General features: G+C 37.7%; 1 protein-coding gene across 2 annotated transcripts in view; it reads left to right on the top strand.

Moving 5' to 3' along the window:
- Nucleotides 1–10,418: 10,418 nt before the first annotated feature.
- Nucleotides 10,419–19,182, top strand: part of Arhgef9 (Cdc42 guanine nucleotide exchange factor 9) — a 304,200-nt gene continuing 295,436 nt past the window's right edge. For both annotated transcript variants that reach the window (XM_050129946.1, XM_050129945.1), the window contains exon 1: nt 10,419–10,591. The gene's annotated coding sequence lies outside the window, so the exon portion shown is untranslated. The remainder of the gene's footprint in view (nt 10,592–19,182) is intronic.

Here is a 19,182-nt window from a genome sequence, read left to right as displayed (position 1 = left end):
GGGGATGTCCTATCGGGAACTCACCAAGGCCAGCTGGCCTGGGTCTGAAAAAGCCTGGGTTAAAACCGGTCTCGCTGAACATAGCGGACAATGAGGACTACTGAGACCCCAAGAACAATGGCAATGGGTTTTTGATCCTACTGCACCTATTGGTTTTGTGGGAGCCTAGGCAGTTTGGATGCTCACCTTACTAGACCTGGATGGAGGTGGGTGGTCCTTGGTCTTCCCACAGGGCAGGGAGCCTTGATTGCTCTTTGGGCTGACAAGGGAGGGGGACTTGATTGGGGGAGGGGGAGGGAAAGGGGAGGTGGCGGTGGGGAAGAGACAGAAATCTTTAATTAATAAAGAAATAAATAAATTAAAAAAGAAAATAGATCCATATCTATCACCATGCACAAAAGTCAAGTCCAAATGGATTAAAGACCTCAATATCAGTCCAAACACACTGAACCTGATAGAAGAGAAAGTGGGAAGTACTCTACAACACATGGGCACAGGAGCCCACTTCCTACGTATAACCCCAGCAGCACAGACATTAAGGGCCTCATTGAATAAATGGGACCTCCTGAGACTGAGAAGCTTCTGTAAAGCAAAGGACACTGTCACTAAGACAAAAAGGCAACCCACAGACTGGGAGAAGATCTTCACCAACGCCACAACAGACAAAGGTCTGATCTCCAAAATATATAAAGAACTCAAGAAACTAGACTGTAAAAGGCTAATCAACCCAATTAAAAAACGGGGCACTGATCTGAAGAGAGAGTTCTCAACAGAAGAAGTTCAAATGGCCAAAAGACACTTAAGGTCATGCTCAACTTCTTTAGCGATCAGGGAAATGAAAATCAACGCAACTTTAAGATACCATCTTACACCTGTCAGAATGGCTAAAATAAAAAAAAGCAAATCACTTTTTACCTTACCAACTCCTCAGTCTAAAAAGGGCCTCGTTCCTGTCTCTGCCCACCTTATATTCTTCTCTTTGCCCAGTTATATCACTTTCAGTTTCCTTTTCTGTAGTGCTGGGATTAAAGGCATGGGTTTCTCTGTCAGGAGCCAATTTCCTCCTAAAATTATTACAGGAACCATCGCCCTGGGGAGTCTGCAGAGAACCCCACACCCCCAATTGTATTGAGAAACTGTTCTATTGACAGAGCATACCCCACACCCAATTAGTTGTAAATGGAGAGCTATCTGTTAGAGGAACCTGCCCCACATTCCAAACTATCTCGAGAATTAGTTGTGACTTCCTGGCCTACGTGATCTGATGGAAAGTAACCTCCTGGCCTATGTGACCAACGTGAAGCACGTGACCAACGCGAACCATGCGACAAGAATCCAGGCCCCTGTGCCTCCCCCCCAATTCCTTACCCTATATAAACTGTAAACCTGTCTCTAATAAACGGAGGCTTCGACAAATTTTTGCCTAGCATTTTTCCTCTTTCCTAGCTCATATCTTCCAAGTAGTGCCTCTCCGTGACCCTGGAATAACTGAACTGCCAGGCGGGTTACAATCCCTAGACTCAGTGATCCGCCAAGGCAATCTACATTTCCCAAGTACTGGGATCAAAAGCATAGCTACCAACTGCTAGGATTAAAGGTGTGTGCCACCACTGCCTGGCATCTATGAGTTAACTAGTAGCTAGCTCCATACTCTGATCTCTAAGGCAAGTTTTATTTGTTAGAGCACAAACAAAATTTCACCACATCTTTAGGTGGGAGTTTTACTTCTAGTACCTTCTGTAGGGCTAGATTTGTAGAATTTCCTTCTTTAGGTTAGGAATTTTTTCTCCTATGATTTTGTTGGAAACATTTTCTGGACCTTTGAAGTGGGTTTCTTCTTCTTCTATCTTATTACTCTTAGATTTTGGTCTTTTCATAGTGTCCCAGATTTCACATTTTCTTTGGCTGATTTATCCATTTCTTCTACTCTATCTTCAACACCTGAAATTCTGTCTTCCATAACTTATATTCTGTTGGTAAAGCATACTGCTGTAGTTTCTGTCTGAATTTGTAAATTGTTCATTTCCAGAATTCCCTCAGTTTGTGTTTTATTTTAGTCTATTTTCATTTTCAGTTTTGTTTCCTTCAACTGGTTTTGTTCTTGGATTTCTTTAAGAGGTCTATGAATATCCTCAGTTTTTATTTGTGTTTTCCTGGATTTCTTTAAGGGTTCATTAATTTTCTTTTTAAGGACTTCTACCATCTCCATATAGTTGGATTTAGGTCTTTCTCTTGTGCAGCAGCTATGTTGAAATATTTGGGGTTCACTCTGGTAAGATAGCTGGACACTAGTGGAAAACATATTGCCCTTGCTGTTCTTATGTTTTTGTAGTGGTGTTTAGGCATCTGGATTCAGGATGAATATGTGTCTAGTTACTGATTTCTTGATTTGTCTTTGCTGGGTGTCTGTTTTGTACTTAGTTTCTGTTTCCTTTTTTTTTTTTTATTTTTCAGAAAGTTTAATGTCTGTGCGTTCCATTTTCCTGGCCTGCTTAGCTGGCATGTTCTCATTGAATGCTGTTGTTGTTGTGGGCTGGATTATTCTGATGAGTTGGAGGAAAGAAGATTGGGCGAGAAGGTCTTTGTGATCCATTGAGGATGAGGTCAGAAAGGAAAGGAAGACCACTTCAATTTTCATGCTACAGAGCTGGGGATGAGACTTGGGGAATTGGATCTCAGGAAAAATAGGAATGGTATGTGTCTGCCTTCAGTCTACTGGAGAGGAACTGTCCTGGGAAGAGCTGCCCTAATGTTTGTAGTAGTAGGAGCGGCGGGCTGCTTCCCGCCACCCAGCTAGCTTTGCCTGAAAGAATTACACAGAAACTATATTCTTTTAAACCCTGTCTGGCCCATTATTTCCAGCCTCTTATTGGCTAATTCTCACATCTCGATTAACCCATTTTTTAATAATCTGTGTAGCACCACGAGATGGTGTCTTACCAGGAAGTATTCTAGCCTACATCCGTCTGGGGTCGGAGAATAATGGTGACTGCCTGACTTGGCTTCTTTCTCCCAGCATTCTATTCAGTCTACTCTGCCTACCTAATTTTCTGTCCTATTAAAGGGCTAAGGCAGTCTCTTTATTTAACCAATGAAATTAACACAAAACAGAAGACTCTCACCCATCAAAAGTTAGCAGGGGGCACCTACTGAAGTTGGGGTCTTGGACAAAGCAACGTGTTTGTGGAGGAATGTTTTAAAAGGAAAGACCTGCAGGATCTGTAGGAGATGGAGGTAATGTAAGGAAGGCTGCTGTGGGTGTTCTGTTGCAGATGTGGGGATCTCCTTCAATTTGTGTTCAGTGTTTATTAATTTTCATTGTAGCAGCCATTCACCTCCTTGTTTAAATTTATTCCTAGGGATTTTTTGAGGCGATTGCAAATGATATCATTTTAATGATTTTTTTCTCAGTGAGTTTATTAGGTATATAAGAAAGCTACTGATTTTTACATGTTGATTTTACTACTTATGATTTTTTTTTTAATTTGGTCATCAGTACTATGAATCTTTTAATGGACGATTTTGGAATTTTCTCAATATAGAATCATATTACCTAAAATGAGAACAATTTACTTTCTTCTTTTTCTTTATTTCCTTTGTCTTATTTCTGTAGCCTCAGTTTTAAGTATTATAGTGAGAGTTTCCACCCATGACCTGTTTTTAATTTTACAGACCATGTTACCCAGATTGTGGTAACACCAACCAAAGAATAGAAAACCCAGCCAATAAAGGCGAGACTATATATCCATGCCAGAAAAAACCCACAAATGTCACACAACCAGAACAAAGAAAGGGTATTTGGAGGGGAAGGCTCAAGCCACATAAGAAGACAAACCCATCAAAGTATCATCCAATTTCTCAGTTTAGTAGCCAGAAGGGCCTACTGTAATTTGAAGTGTAAATTTGTTAATATTCATGAAGCACTTAGAGTGGTCCTTGGAATACAGTAAATACTATGAACCTATTTATTAGCACTGTTTGACTCATAGATTTATCTGAAGTGTGTTTTCTGAAGTCAGAATAGTTTTTCATTTCTTTTATACATCTTAATTGGTTAAAGATGAGCCTGTTTATTGTCATTAACTCAACATCTGTCATTTATCTAAAAATGTTAGACCAACTGTACAAATATGATTCCCAGTGAAAGGTAGAGAGAACTTGCCAGATGTTTAATCAGTAATATCTTCAGAGATGAGAGGTGGAGTGTCATAATTAAAATAAAGTCACATTTTCATGGTAACAGTTGTGTGTAATCCCAATACTTGGGAATCTGAAACAGGAGGATTATAAGCACTTTAGATCCAATTTTAAGCAATTAAGATATATAAAAGGGATGGATCATTGGTTAGAAATACCCGAAGTTCACTTTGCTTGGCTCATGAATAATATCCTAGACTCTTAAACATGCTGTTTAAGTTTCTTTGTTAAAAGCAGTATTTCTGTATTAAGAGACTAAAATTAGTTGTCTCATCCAAGACAAAGACCACACAATCCAAGGTATTTTGCTAAGACAAAATGTTTTACTTTCAGTAAAGAGTGCAAGCAGACAAACACACCCAACTGGAGATTTTTCTGGGCTCTTATTCCTAAAGTGAAGGGGTATCTGTGAATGAAATCTGAGTGGTCAGAGCTTGGTCTCATATTCTTTTGTGATTAGCTATTAGAGAACAGCACTGTTTCTAGGGAGAAATAAAAAAATAAAAAAAGCATATATATCTTTTTATGCATTGGATTTATTTTATTTTTTAATTTTGAGATTATAATATAACATCACTCTCCTTTCCTCCCTCCAAGTCCTCCCACATACCGCTTCTTGCTCTCTTTAAATTTTGAAACCTTTTTCATTAATTGTTATTACATGCATATATGTATACATATATACAAGTATATTCCTAAATATTACTTGATCATTCTATATAATGTTATTTGTATATTTTTATTACAAGAAGTACTAATAAGGGAAGAATTTAGATTTCTTCTATGTAGCTTTTTAATTTTTAAATGAACTTTTATCTTGTTCGACGCTTTGATAAAAAAAAGCCATCTCTTAGATTTCAACAAAACTAACTTGAAACTTTAGTACTTTGTTGAAGGAGCGGCAAGGCTGCGTCCCCGGCACCTGGCCACCCGCATGGCTAGCTTATGCCCGAAATAATTACACGGAAACTGTATTCTTTTAAACACTGCCTGGCCCATTATCTGTAGCCTCTTATTGGCTAGCTAGCTCTTACATATTAATCTAACCCATTTCTAATAATCTATGTAGCCCACGAGCTGGCTTACCAGGAAAGATCTTAACCTGCGTCTGTCTGGAGTGTGAGAATCATGGTGACTCCTCGACTAAGCTTCTTTTTCCCAGCATTCTGTTCTGTTTACTCTGCCTACCTAAGGGTTGGCCTATCAAATGGGACTAGGCAGTTTCTTTATTAATAAGAAATCACTCCCACATCAGTACTTCTTAACAGATTTACATATGTCTACTATATCTTAACTTTTAGTTGGCTTATATAGTAAAACAGGATTTATACATGTAAGAGTTGTCAACATAAGCATCATTCCACAGAAAAACTATATATGTGGTGGCTTGAGAAAAAATGACCCCCAATATGACTAGCACTATTAGATGTGCGGCTTTGTTGGAGTAGGTGTGGTCTTGTAAGAGGAAGTATGACACTGTGGGTGTAGGCTATGAGGTCTCCTATGCTCAATATTTGCCCAGGGTGAAATATAGTTCTTTTTCTGTTGCCTGCAGCTCAAAATGTAAACCCTTAGCTCCCTTTTCAGCATCATGTCTGTCTAAACACCTCCATGATGATAATGGACTAACTTGTGAAACTGTAGGCCAACCCTAGTTAAATGCTTTCCTTGATAAGGGTTGTGATGGTTATGGTGTCTCCTCACAGCAAGAGAAACCATAATACAATATTGAAGCCTTTTATATATTAATTTTATTTTCACTTCTAAAACAAAATAGAATCTTTGACTTGGTAGGATCAATCTATAGATCTGACAATTAAAATTTTTTATTCTCTTACAAAATCAAGAAAAGTATCATTTATTGAAAATACAGTTCAATAAGAATGTGTCAGACTTCAGACTCTGCGACAGTACTGAAAACAGCCTTGTGTTAGAATAAAAGCAGACAGGAGGACCAATGGAACTGAATCAAGGACCCATATATTAATCCATACACCTTTAAACAGGTGATTTTTGATAAAGAAGCAAAAAATGTAAAATGGAAAAAAAAAGAAATTATATTTAACAAATAGTGCTGTCATAACTGGATAGCAACATGTAGAAGAATAAAAATATCTATCACCATGCACAATTGGATCAAAGTCCTCAACATAAAGCCAGCCACACTGAACCTAATAGAAGAGAAAATGTGAAGCACACTTGAACACATTGGCACAGGAGACCACTTCCTAAATAGAACCCCAGTAGCACAGACACTGAGAAGAATGATTAATAAATGGGACCTCCTGAAACTGAAAAGCTTCTGTAAAGCAAAGGGCACTGTCAACAAAACAAAACGACAGCCTACAGAATGGGAAAAGATCTTCACTAACCCCACATCAGACAGAGGGATGATTTCCAATACATACAAAGAACTCAAGAAATTGGTCATCAAAAGAACAAATTATCCAATAAAAAATAAAGTACATACCTGAACAGAGAACTCTCAACAGAGAAATCTAAAATGGCTGAAAAACACTTAAGGAAATGCTCAACATTCTTAGCCATTAGAGAAATGCAAACCAAAACAACCCTGAGATTCCATCTTACACCCGTAACAATGACCAAGATCAAAAACACTGATGACAGCTTATGCTGGAGAGGATGTGAGGTAAAGGGAACACTCTTGCATTGCTAGTCAAAGTACAAGCTGGTACAGCCTCTTTGGATGTCAGTATGGCGATTTCTCAGAAAATTAGGAAACAACCTACCTTAAGACCCAGCAATACCACTTTTGGGTATATACCCCAAGGATGCTCAATCGTATCACAAGGACATGTGCTCAACTGTGTTCATAGCAGTATTGTTTGTCATAGCCAGAACCTGAAAACAACCCAAATGCCCCTCAACCAAAGAATGGATAAGGAACATGTGGTACATTTTACACAATGTAGTACTAAATAGTAGAGAAAAATAACAGCATCTTGAAACTTGCAGGCAAATGGATGGATCTAAGAAAATATCATATTGAGTGAGGCAACCCAGATCCAGAAAGACAATGATCATATCTACTCACTCATAAGTGGTTTTTAAACATAAAGAAAAGAAAGCCAGCCTACAAATCACAATCCCAGAGAACCTAGACAACAATGAGGCCCCTAAGAGAGACATACATAGATCTAATTTACATGGGAAGTGGAAAAAGACAAAATCTCCTGAGTAAATTGGGAGCATGGGTACCATGGGAGAGGCTTGAAAGGGAGGGGAGAGGAAGGGAGGGGAGCAGAGAAAAGCGTATAGCTCAATAAAATCAATAAAAAAGATTGTGTCAGAGATTGAGAAATAATAAATGACTGATCTGTCTCATAGAGGCCTTTTCTTTGCTCTTTTGTGTGGTCTAGTTTTTATGCCAACTTAAGATATGCTAGAGTCATTTTGGAAGAGAAAACTTCAGTTTTAAAAAAGTACCACCACCAGATCAGAATGTGGGCAAGCCTGTGATGCATTCATTTTTTTCACTGACATTTGGCATGAGAGGGCTCAGGTGATTGTGAGTGGGAACACCTTTGGGCTGGTGGCCCTGGATATTATAAGAAAGCAGACCAAGAAACCAGAAGGAGCAAACCTGTAAGCATCACTTTACCATGGCCTCTCCATCATCTCCTGCCTCCAGTTTCCTGCCTTGAGTTCTTAACCTGTCTTCCCTGGATGGTGAACTGTTACTTGGAAGTATAAGATGAAATAAGCCCTTTCCTCTCCAAGTTGATTTTTGGTCATGGTGTTTTGTCACAGCCATAGAAGCCCGAAGGCATAAACCAAATACTTCGAGATGTAAGTTTAATGTAATATACTTTAATATAATTTTGTTATAAATTTTATGGTATTAAAGTTTACATGGCAAAATATTTTCCAATGTAGCCATGTTAAGTACATAGTTTATTGGTATTTACATATACCCATAATGGTGTGAATAAATCACTGGCCATTTTTAGAGCTATTGTATCACTCAAAGTAAACATGTTATTCCCATAAAATGATTCCTCGTGTACCTTTGTCCATTGATTTTGGTAATAATTATTTTTATTTTTATTAGTTCTTTGGGAGTTTTGTACTATGTGTTTTGATCATATTCATACAGCCAACTCTCCCTAAATCTACATCTCCTTCTTTACCAGCCCCAAATCCTTCGAGACCAATTTGTACTGCCGAAATATTCTTTGATATATAATCTTCCAAAAAGTGGTTAATTTACCAGAGACTACACTGTCAGAGAAAACTTTTTTTTTTTGTCTTCTAGAAGCTAAATATTGTGAAAAGCTCTAAGGCTAGGGATGGGATTGTGAGCTGAAGTTCCATCTCCATCTGAGATTTGGCCTGGTTGGGTTTGCATAGGTTTTCTTCATAGTGTCACAGTGACTATGAGTTTATACATACACTTGCCAAATGTCTGCAGAGGATACTGATCTTGTTTTGTGGTCATTTAGTGTCTCAGGATCTTCCATTTTTTTGCCCTTCTTCTGTAATGATTGCTAAATCTTGGGAGGCTAGGTTGTGGTATATGTGGTCCATTTAGGGTTGCAAATCCTGTAGTCTTTTCACCTTGACAAGCTGTGGCTGTCTGTGTTAATCATGGAGTCAGGCATGTTGAGTAGCATGGCTTAAATAAGTAGTGCTCTATGGGCTCCCTGATCGCTGGTGTCAAAGCTGGAATCTGAATTATTCCCTCTGTCTCAGAATTCATCAATTTAGGAACTGAGAGTGTGTCACATGCCTGTGTATCAATGAAGCTTTATTGAGATCAATTTCATCCTAACTACAATTGACTTTTTTTCATGTTAACAATGCACTTGAAGTAGGTTATTCACTGCCTTTGCAATTGTTTATCTTTTTATAACATCTATGCCAAGTATTAATGATTATTAGTTCTTTTAAATAATGATATGGCAATTAAAAATAAAATGAACTTCTCAAGGCTATTGAGTCATTAAGTATCAGAAGAGAGATTTCAATCTATATATGTCCATATATGTTGCAAATTACATTTAATCCTCTTTAAATTCAGATCTATGTGTATGGTGTAAGGACCAAATAAATAACAAAATAACAGAAATTTGTGGCAGAAGAACTTTTGGAGTGGTTAGGATTTTCTAGCCCAAGGTAGTCCAAGAAGAAATTTTATAGGTATCCTATATTTATTTAGAACTGTTATTTATATAAGTACTCTTACAAATGACCTTCTGTGATATTTTCAGTGCCTCTTCCGGAAGCTTAGAGCTTCATATTCCCCAAAGGTTGGTTGTTGTGGGATACTTTTACAGGGTGTGAAGATACATTGCTGTGATTGGGTTAATAAAGAGCTGGGTTGTCAACAGCTAGGCAGGAAGTATAGGCGAGACTTCTGGGGAAAGAGAGAAAGAGAAAGGAGAAGATAATAGAGGCACGGAAGAGATGCCAATGAGACATGGGGGGAGTCAGACATACAGAATAAAAGAAAGATAAAAAGCCGCATGGTAAAATGTAGATGAATAAAATCAGGTTAATTTAAGTTATAAGAGCTAGTGGGAAAAGCCTATGCTAAGGCTGAAATCTCACAATTAATAACAAGTCTCCACATCATTATTTGTGAGCTGGTGGCCCAAAGAAAAATCTGACTACAGTTAGAGACTTGTCCAAGATCATTAAGTGAATAAATTCCCAAGACTAGTATAGAATTTCGCTTTCTTGTCTTCTATCTCAGTGTTTTTATGGCATTTGGAGCCACCCTAAAGCGAAGTATGGTGGTTTATTACTGTGATTCCAGAACTTGGAAGGTGAAAGCAAGGAGATCAGGAATTTAAGGCCATATTGGAATGCATACTTAGCTGAAGGACATCCTGGAATATGTGAGAGAGACCTTATGCCAAAACCAAAAACAAAATCCCAAAGCAAACAAACGAAAACACTTAGAAGAGCAGGCAGGATTTGTATTGAGGAGGTTAGGAAAATGCATAACCTGAACAAAACCTATGGAGGAGCCTGAAAAGCAATGAAGGAATATCGGAGGGACTGGTTGTAGTCAAAGGTTGAGAAGTCTGTCAGGAAGAAATACTGAATTGCTTTTCTCAGCGGTTGAGTGCAACTTTAGATTCTGTGATCTGCAGTTCCACACTTATCCACTGGGTAGCACTGCTGTGCTATTTTGAAGCTATTGCAGTTAAGGGTTAGGAAACAGGAAACTGCGCCAAGCCGTTCGTTCCTTAGACTTTTACGCCGGCTATTGGAAGGACCCTCTCTTCACCCTTGCCTACCTAACAGTCATTTTATTTCTTCCTTCTCCGTGAAATATTGGGCCCACGGACGTGCTCTTTTCCTACCAGCCTTCCGTAAGCAGAAACATCAACTCATTCTGACGTGCCTCCTCCTCTCTATCCCGGTGGTAAGTCTCTCTTGAACTTCTTTTGCTACATTGCCTCTGGGAAATACCGAACCTTACTCCTTTCTTATAGCAACTATTCCCATATTTATTCATAGACAAACTCCTCTTCCCTCAGCTTCTCTCTCTCATTTTAAAAAATGCGCAGGCTAGGTGTTCTTGTTCATAGAGTAAACTCTTTCCTCTATTCAGAAGATGCCCGAATTCATTCGTTTCAAACAAGTGTTTGGAGCAAAGCCACCTAGGTACAATATAGATACGGCCGTTACTAGGACGCTGGGATAACGTGCAAGGAGTGTGTGTGTGTGTGTGTGTGTGTGTGTGTGTGTGTGTGTGTTGGGGGGGGGGGGTTAAACACATATCTTCCAGCTCCTTACCATTTGAAACAAGGTAGGAAGGAGCAAAGCCCTGTGAGGGCTTATTTACGATTGACTGAGGGACCAGAATTTAAAATGCAGATTTGAAGGCTCAGAGTCTAGGCAATAGGCAAGTCTTGTGGAGGAGAAGAAGAAGCCTGGCAATGACAATAGACACAGAGTCCTGGTCTGAGAATGTTGAACAGCTTAGCGAACAAGAGTGGAGGAAAAGCCTCTGGCAAAAGCAAGAGTACTAATTCGAGCCAGGCTACCTGGATTCCATTTTAGCGATGTCCATCATCTGTTAGCAGGGAAGCATTTAGTTTCTTGGACCTTTCGTTAGTTTACTCTCTTTATTTGTAAAATGAGGGAAAATCCAGAATATCTGTTCACGATCCTAAAACTCCACAGTGCTTTGAAGACGACAGTTAATTGCTGTTAGCATCTGAAGTGGCATGATACTGGGAGAGTCTATATTCATTTAATGTGAATGTGTATACTGTTGCTAGAGGAAATAAATTCCTGGAGGTATCTCATAACATTTGTCATTCCACCTAAAATTTCTGGGAAAAAAATTTAAAAAAAAAAGAAATCTGGGGTCTGGAGAGGCGGTTGATTCAACAGATATAAATCACGCATATATATACCTTAAATAAACAAATAATCTTTCAGAAAACAACAGCAAAATCCCAATATTTCTGGGAATTTTTGGTTCTGTTACTTAATTTTAATTATGATTAAATGAGTAAACATGTAAAATTACTTGACGCGGTAATTTGGTTAGTAAAAATTGTAAACTATGTTAAGAATTATTTTAATTTTGTAAGCTTATGCAGATTTATATAAACTTATATTTAGGGGTTAAATTTTTATATGCATGGATCTAATGAATTTTTGTTTATTCCCAGAACTTTATTAAAGGAATTTCAGAATTCATTTATTTCTTCTTTATTGTGGAGGAGGCAAAAGCGCTCCAACCTTGATACCCTTTTATACTCTCTCGTTTGCTTGGGAAATTTTAATGGGATATTTCTGTTCTTTATTGCCATACTTATCTGAAGTCACACGTTCTTTCTCAGGGTAAAAATAAATATATTACTTTTTGACACTATGTCTAAAATCCTGAGAAATACCTTAAGAGAGGAATTCCTCATTTTGTTTATAGTTTCCTTGGGTTCAGTCAAGCCCAGAAGGAATGATGGAGGAAAGTAGGTCACATCATAGCACATCAGAAAGGAGAGAAAGGGAGATGCTCACATTCAGCTGAATTCTACTTTTCATCCTTTAATTCTATCTAAGTCCTTAGCCTATAGCATGAGATTGCTGGTATTCAGTGTGGGTCTTCCCCTTACTTAATCCTCTCTACAAACATCATTGCACACAAAAAGCAGCCAAGTCAGCAATGAATATTAATCATTACTTCCAAACAGGGTGCTTTATCTGGGACTACTATAAGTTTTCTTTTTTAAAATTGATTTTACTGAGCTCTACATTTTTCTCTGCACCCGTCCCTGCCTCTCCCCTCCCCTTCAAGTTTCTCTATTTTCTTTCTCAGCCCATTTCTCATGGGTGCAAAGGAGGGCTACTGATTTTTTGACAATAATGTAGTAAAACTTAAAGGCAACAACAAACAAATCTCTAATAAGTACAAAAATTCTTGAAGATTACAGAGTTCATTTGTGAATAGTGAATGGGTCAAAGAAGACATTAAGAATGAAATAAAAATAGGAAATAGGAGGGCTACTGATTCTTTTGAGTTAATCTTGTATCCTGCTACATTACTGAAAGGGTTTATGAGTTGTAGAAGTTCCTTGGTAGAATTTTTGGGGTCGCTCATGTAAACTATCATATCTTCAGCAAATAGAATTTGACTTCTTCTTTTCCGATTTGTATCTCCTTGATCTCCTTTTGTTGTCTTATTGCTCTAGCTAGGATCTCAAGAATTATATTGAATAGATATGGAGAGAGTGGACAACCTTGTCTTGTTCCTGATTTCAGTTGGATCACTGTGAGTTTCTCTCCATTTAGTTTGATGTTGGTTGTTGGCTTGCTGTATATTGTCTTTATTATGCTTAGGTATGTTCTTTGTATCCCTGCTCTCTCCAAGACCTTTAACATGAAGGAATGTTGTATTTTGTAGAAGGGTTTTTCAGCATCGAATCATGTGGTTTTTATTTTTCAGTCTGTTTATATAGTGGATTATGTTGACAGATTTTCGTATGTTGAACCATTCTTGCATCTCTGTGATGAAGCCGACTTGATCATGTTGGATGATGATTCTGATGTGTTCTTGGATTCGATCTGCCAGTATTTTATGTAGTATTTTTGTGTCAATATTCTTGAGTGAGATTGGTCTCTAATTCTCTTCTTAGTAATGTCTTCATGTGGCTTGGATATCAGGGTAATTGTAGCCTTATAAAAAGTTCGACAATGTTCCTTCTGTTTCTATTGTGTGGAACAATTTGAGGAGTATTGGTATTAGTTCTTCTTTGAAAATCTTGTAGAATTTGGAGCTGAAACCATCTGGCCTTGGGCTGTTTTTGGTTGGGAGACTTTTGATGACTGTTTCTATTTCTTCAGCAGTTATAGGTCTGTTTAATTTGCTTATATGATCTTGATTTAATTTTGATAAGGGATATTTATCCAGAAAGTTGTCCATTTCTTTTAAGTTTTTCAAATTTGTGGAGTACAGGATTTTGAAAAATGACCTGATGATTCTCTAAATTTCCTCCAGGTCTGATATTATGTCCCCCTTTTCATTTCTGATTTTGTTAATTTGGACATTCTCTCTCTGCCTTTTGATTAGTTGGATAAAGGTTTGTCTATTTTATTGATTTTCTTGAAGAATCAACTCTTTGTCTCATTGTTTCTTTGGATTGTTTTCTTTGTTTCTATTTTGTTGATTTCAGCTCTCAATTTATTTCCTGACATCTAGCTCTCTTGGGTGAGTTTGCTTCCTTTTGTTCTAAAGTTTTCAAACACTCTGTTAATTCACTAGTGTGGGATTTTTCCAGCTTCTTTATGTAGGCATTTAGTGTTATGAACTTTCGTCTTAACACTGCTTTCATTGTGTCCCATAAATTTGGGTATGTAGCGTGGTGATTTTCTTTGAATTTTAGGAAGTCTTTAATTTCTCCCTTTATTTCTTTCTTGACCCATTGATGATTCAGGTGAGCATTGTTTAATTCCCATGTATTTGTGGGCTTTCTGGAATTAGTGTTGCTGTTGAATTCTAATTTTAAGCCATGGTGATCTGATGAGATACATGGGGTTATTCCATTTTTTTTAAATATGTTGAGGTTTGTTTTATTATTGTATATTTGGTCAATTTTTGTGAAGGTTCCATGAGGTGCTGAGAAGAAGGTATATATTCTTTTATGTTTGGATGGATTATTCTATAGATGTCTATTAAGTCCATTTGAGTCATAAGATCTGTTAGTTCCCGTATTTCTCTGTTAATTTTTTGTCTGACTGACCTTTCCAGTGGTGAGAGGGGAGTGTTGAGGTCTCCCACTATTAGTGTTTGGGGTTTAATGTGTGATTTAAGCTTTGGAAGTGTTTCTTTTACATATGAAGGTACCCTTGTATTCAGGGCATAGATGTTCAATATTGAGATTTCCTCTTGATGGAATTTTCCTGTGACTAATATGAAATATCCTTCTTAGTTTCTTTTGATTGATTTTAGTTTGAAGTCTATTTTGTTAGATATTAGGATAGCTACACCTGCTTATTTCTTAGGTCCTTTTGATTGAAAATTTTTTCCCCAACACCTTATTCTGAGGCAATGTCTGTCTTTGAGGTTGAGGTGTATTTCTTGTATGTAGAAGAAGGTTGGATTCTGGCTTTGTATCTAATCTGTTAAATTGTGTCTTTTTTACAGGTAAGTTGAGTCTATTTATATTAAGGGATATTAACAACCAGTGATTGCTATCTCCTGCTAATTTAGTTTTTGTTGTTGGTGATGTTATTTTGTGTTTTTCCCTTTTTTGGGGATTTACTGCTGTGAGATCATCAATTGTCTGTGTTTTTGTTGATGTAGCCAACTTTGGTTGAAATTTTTCTTCTAGTACTTTGTGTAGGGCTGGCTTTATGGCTAGGTATTGGTTAAATCTAATTTTGTCATGGGATATGTTGTTTTGTCCTTCTATTGTGATTGAATGTTTTGCTGGGTATAGTAGTCTGGGCTGCCATCTGTGGTATCTTAATATCTTCATAACGCTTGATCAAGACCTTCTGGCTTTCATTGTCTTCATTTAGAAGTCAGGTGTAATCCTAATAGGTCTGCCTTTATATGTTACTTGGCATTTTTCCTTTGCAGTTCTTAATATTCTTTCTTTATTATGTTATGTTTAGTGTTTCAATTTTTACATGGTGAGGGGAATTTATTTTTGATCCAGTCTATTTGGTGTTCTGTATGCTTCTTGTATTTTCATAGGCATATTTTTATTTATGTTGAGAAAGTCTTCTTCTGTGATTTTGTTAAATATATTTTCTGTTCTTTTGAGTTGAACTTCTTCTCCTTCTTTTATACCTATTATTTTTAGGATTGGTCTTTTCATGGTGTCCCATACTTTCTGGATATTTTGCGCTATAATTTTGTTAGATTTAATGTTTTCTTTGACTGATGAGTATATTTCCTCTATTGTATCTTCAGTGCTTGAGATTCTTTCATCTCTTGTGTTTTGCTGTTTATGCTTGTGTTTGTAGTTCCTGATCATTGCTGTTTCTATAATTTCCTTGGCTTGTGTTTCCTTTTTGTCTCTATTTCATTTTTTTCAGATTGTAAGTAGTTTCTTTCATATGTTTGATTGCTTTTTCTTGGTTTTCTTTAAGGGATGTGTTGATGTCTTCCAATTTTTTTGTTTGTCTTTTTCTCCATTTCTTTGAGGGAATTTTTCATTTCCTCTTTAAGAGCCTTAAACATTCTCCTAAAGTTATTTTTTAGGTCATTTTCTTCTGCTTCATCTATATTTGGCTTTTCAAGTCTTGCTGGTATAGGGCCACTGGTGTCATGTTGCTCTTTGTGGTTTTGCCTGCTTGGTGGTGTTGGTGCTGTCTGTGACTCTGGTTATCAATCTTTCAGGTGCCAGTGGATCCAAGGCTCAGATGGTTGCTCCTCATAGTACAGTCAGTGCCATGGTTCCTGTCACCCCATTGGTTACTCCGTGTTCCTAAAGGTCACTTGGTGCTCCCAGGGTTTGCTCTGTCTCCGGTCTGCCCTGGCCTAGGTTGCTGGCTCAGACCTGTTTCTGTAAATGTCCCTGGTCTGGATCCACTTCTTCAGAGGTCCCTGGCTTGGGTTTGGTCCTGCAAAGGTCTCTGGCTCTGATCTACTCCCTTGGAAGTCCCAGACTCATGCCTGGATACTCAGAGGTCTCTGGTTCCTGCCTACTCCCTCGGATGTCCCAGTCTGAAGTCCAGACCCATAGAGGTCCTGGCTCAGGACCACTCCCTCGGAGGTCCCAGACTCATGCCCGCATTCACAGAAGTCTCTGACTTTGGCCCATTCTCTCAGCAATTGCTTCCCTGTACCTGCTCCTGTGGAGTTTGCTGTCTCAGGCCTGCTCTGGCCTTGGTTGCTGGCTCAGTCTTTTCTCCTTAAATCTAAATTTTCTTTTTTTTAACTATTAAAGAAAAAAACTTAACATAAGAAAAGACATTTCACATCTAAGCTAACAAGACAGGAAATGATGTGGAGGGTAATTTCTAGGCTTTCATATTTTATGGAAAGTTGGGAATACTCTGCTTTTGTCAGAAAGTCAATGACAAGCTGTTATTAAAATGAAATTATATGTGTATGCCTTTGTCTTATAAAACCAAGATGAATGGCTTGGAGGGAGAAAAGAGAAATCCTTAACCCCTCCAAAAGATCCATAAGCAAATCATCTTATAAATAAAGTAATTCTGGAGCTTACACCAAGAGATAATTATTAAAACTTTTGATAATCTCATCCTCATCCCTATTAACCACTTCCTCATTTCCCACAAGTCCCTTTCCACATTAATGATTCTTATTCTTTTTGTTTTTAGATACACTGGGTTTTATCAGGATCATCTATGTCACCATGGGGTTAGAACTAACCACTGGAATCTGGTGGACTTCTCAGTATACCATGGATATTTATCTTTGTTTTTGCAACCTTTTTGTAGTGTAGGGAGAGCCCAATGTTGATTTCTTTTTCTTCAATTCAGTTGCAAATTAAACAAAATTAGAATGGTTGTGTGTCCAGTTAGGGACTCCAACAGAAAATTAAAGAGTAAAGTTGGGATTCAGTTTCAGACATTTTAAAATTGATTAATATTTTAATATCACTAGATATTAAAATGGCTCTGATGTTGATCACCATCCCTCCCCAAAGAGAAATAGGCAGAAGGCTCTAGTCATTTGGTAAAAACTAATACCATGGGAGTTATTTTGACTTCTGTTCCCTAAAGACTTAGAAGTCATGGCTATTGTGCTGAAATGTATTTCCCTGGGTCCAGTCTGCTGAATATGAACCTCCCCTTTCTCGACCAGGTAAACTGAAAAACTTCCATGATGTTCTGGTTGTACATATATGAGATGTAAGCCTCTGTCTTCTTTCATTCATTAACCAAATATTGAGTACTTTCCTAGAGCCTGGGGAATAGCAATAATTAGAAAGCCAGCACCTTTTCTCTTGATAGAGTCTGTTGTTTGTTCCCAATGAGATGGGAAGTTTTCAGTTTTTTGATGGCTGATACTTATGTGGGCAGAGAGGGAATGGTCAGTGTTCTGTTGGGCTTATACTGAGGCCAAGAAATATCATTAAAATAATGTTTGCCATCCTTAAGAATCAAGAAAATGCAACTTAGAGATATTCTGATACTTCTCTTAGCCCAGTTAGAATGACTAAGATCAAGGAAATAACTGACAACAAATGCTGATAAGGATGTGGGGAAAGCAGAACATTCATTCACTCTTGGTGGGATTATAACCAGGTGTAACCAATATGAGGAATTTTTAAAAAGTTAAAAATATATCTATCTTGGCATGTGGCACACACCTTTAATCCAGGACTCAGAAGGCACCTGTAGAGGCAAGTTGATCTTTATTAGTTCAAAGCTAGTGAGACACTATCTCAAAAATAGAAAAGAAAAAGAAAGGTAAATCTAAAGAAAAATAAGATAAATTTAAAGATAAAGACTTAGCTACACTAGTGTAGTTGTTTTTGTTGTTGCTGTTTGTTTTTTATTCTTTGCCCTTTGTTCTTTGGAGCTTGCCACCCAGCTCCAAAATTAATACATGGAACCTTATTCTTTCTTATACATAACTGGCTTTAGCCTGGCTTGTTTCTAGCCAGATTTGCTTAACTTAAATTATCCCCTCAACCTTTTGCCTATGACCTTTTATCTTTCTCTATTCTACACACCTTTCTTAACTTCTTACTCAATAGCTGACTGTGTGGCTGGCTCCTCAGATCCTTCTCTCCTCTTCCTACTCCTCCTATTTGTTCTCTCTGCCTGTCAACCTCACCTATCCTTTCCTTCCTAGTTATTGGCCATTAAGCTCTTAATTAAACCGATCAGGTATTAGACAGCCAATGTAACACAGCTTCACAGAGTAAAACAAATGCAACATAAAAGAATGCAGCACATTTTGCATCATAAAACAAACATTCCACAGCATAAACAAATGTAACACATCTTAGACTAATATTGCAAAACAAAATGGACTGAGAAAGAAATCATAAAACAACATCAATCACAATAAATACAAATAATATAAAATATCTGGGGGCAATTCTACCCAACAAGTGAAAGATCTGCATGATAAAAACTTCAAACCTTTAAAGAATGAAATTGAAGAATGTTGAAATAGGAGCGGAGGGGCTGCGTCCCCAGCACCCCGGCCACCTGCTAGCTCATGCCCGAAATAACAACACACAAATTGTATTCTTTGAAACACTGCTTGCCCATTATATCTAGCCTCTTCTCGGCTAACTCTCGCACCTGGATTAGCCCATTTCTAATAATGTGTGTAAGCACCCCAAGGTGCGCTTACCGGGAAGATTCTAGCCTATGTCCATCCTGAGTCGGAGCTTCATCGCGTGTGTCTCTGAGAGCAGAGCTATCTCGCGTCTCTCTGAGGAATCTTACCTCACTTCCTCTTCCTCCTGTTTACTCCTCCCACCTATGTCTTAACCTATCAGGGCAAGCAGTTTCTTTATTTAATTAACCAATGAAATCAACAGATTGATATATGACACTCCCACATCA

Source organism: Alexandromys fortis, unplaced genomic scaffold (assembly GCF_014885135.2).
Source record: "Alexandromys fortis isolate MF-2015 unplaced genomic scaffold, M_Fortis_MF-2015_v1.1 scaffold_317, whole genome shotgun sequence".
NCBI lineage: Eukaryota > Metazoa > Chordata > Mammalia > Rodentia > Cricetidae > Alexandromys > Alexandromys fortis.
This window is presented reverse-complemented; position numbering and strand designations above follow the sequence as displayed.